The sequence below is a fragment of the Belonocnema kinseyi genome, chromosome 6, assembly GCF_010883055.1.
Source record: "Belonocnema kinseyi isolate 2016_QV_RU_SX_M_011 chromosome 6, B_treatae_v1, whole genome shotgun sequence".
NCBI classification, from domain to species: Eukaryota; Metazoa; Arthropoda; class Insecta; order Hymenoptera; family Cynipidae; genus Belonocnema; species Belonocnema kinseyi.
In genome coordinates this window covers 37,985,540-37,987,612 of record NC_046662.1, presented here as the reverse complement: position 1 = coordinate 37,987,612, position 2,073 = coordinate 37,985,540, and positions in this window count along the sequence as shown.

The window sequence follows — 2,073 nt, the reverse complement described above, 5'->3', positions numbered from 1 at the left end:
CCCCCCCCCCCCCCCTCATAATCCCTCACTTTTTAATTTCCCATGTCCAGTTTTCTCTACATTCCCTTACTTACACTCACTTTAGCTAAGTCAGTTCCGCTTATAATCTCTTACTTTCTATAATTCCCATCCCCAATTTTCTCTACTTTTCTTTACGTACTTACTCACTTCTCCGACCTCACCTCTCCTCATTATCTCTCACTTTCTGTAGTTTTCTTCCTCAATTTTCACTACTTCTTACTTACTCTCACTTCTCCTACTACACCTCCCCTAATTATTCGTCACTTCCTATAATTACCCTCCCTAATTTATTTTTCCCTGTTGCCCCTATTCCACTCCCTTCACTTCCTCTTCTTCCTTTCCTTGGAAAAAGTATCAAAAACACTGAAGTTTAAGCAAAATACATTAAATTTCGATTAAAAACAGTCAATTTTCTACCAAATAATTGACTTTTAAACTCATAAAGATATATTTTTAAACAAAAATGGAATAGTTACATTTTCAACAACAAAAAACGAACTTTAAATTTAAAAAAATGAAATTTCATTTAAAAGAATAAAAAATATACTCAATCAGACTTGAATTTGAAAGCAAAAATATGAATTTTCAAACGAGATTATTAATTTTTTACCAAAAAGGACGGATTTTCAACAACACAATTGAATCCGGTATTCACTATCCAATAGTAAATAGTTGAATTTAAAGTATATGGATTTTAAACTAAAAGAGATAATTTTTCAACCAAATAGTTAAATTTTGAACTAAAAAAGATCATTTTTTAACCAAAAATGGCAGCGTTAAATTTACAGTTAAGAAAATCAATGTTCAACCAAGAAGAAGAATTTTTAGTTAAAAATAATAATTTACAGCCAAAAAGTATTATTATTATTAAAAGGCCAAACTCTAATTTTTTCAATTAAAATTCTTTAAATAAATAAAAGTTCTTGTAAATTTGCAAAGCAATATAGAAAAAAATCATCGGATAGACATTCTTAGTTGAGTCCATAAACACATTGACTTGTAGAAAAAAGGCCAAACTCTTAATTTTGTAATTAAAATTGTTCAAATAATTAATAGTTCTTGTAAATTTACAAAGCAACCTAGAAAAGAGTAATTGGATAGACATTGTTAGTTGACTTCGAAAACAAATTAATTCGTAGGATAAAGGCTAAACTTTTAATTACTAAATTAAAATTGTTTAAATAATTGAAAGTTCTTGTAAATTTGCAAAGCAACATACAACAGAGTCATCGGATAGACTTTCTTGGTTGACTCCGTAAACAAATTGACTTGTAGAAAAAAGGACAAACTCTTAATTTTTTAATTAAAAGTGTTTATGGGAAATTGCTCTTTTTAAAGAGATAAAAATACTGCGTTTTAATTCTATAGACAAACAGTTTATTCAAATTGCAGAAGAAAGGTACGTCTAATTCATATGAGTGAAGCAAAACGACTGTCGACTAAGGTCCTAGACTTAGATCATAAAAATGTCCCACTCACGCCCTTTTTAAAACAGTCAGCCCTGTACTCCAGATCATCGCATTCGTCACTTCACACCAAACCCATAAAACTAAACACTTCTCTATGCATTCTTAGAATCGTGAGAGGAGATTAACTTTTGCTTTACAATCTCACGCATTCCAATATTCTTTCTAATACTCAACAGTGTTTAAATAGTTATTAGTTTTTTATTATTATTATTACACCATTAAGCCATTTCCCTTTCCGGGTAGGCGTGACTCACTCGGCAGGGGAAAGTAGTAGTGTGTGGATGGGATAGAGATTTTTCAGATTGATCCAGAATTCTCGTGCTATTTAAGTAAATAACACGTTCGTTCCGCAACATTGCTCCGACCCAAGTTGCTGATCAATCTCTCTAGCAATCACCCCAAGCGAAGAACCTCACGAAGCCGTTATGTAAGGTTCCCCACTTGGGTCTATTAGTAGCCAAAGTCTTTGTTTCAGGCGTCATTCACTCTACTGACACTCTTTTTATTAACTATTTTCCGCCATACTTTCCTGTCCTGGCATACTTCTCTACCTTCTTTTATGTCCATGCATTTTTTCATGCAG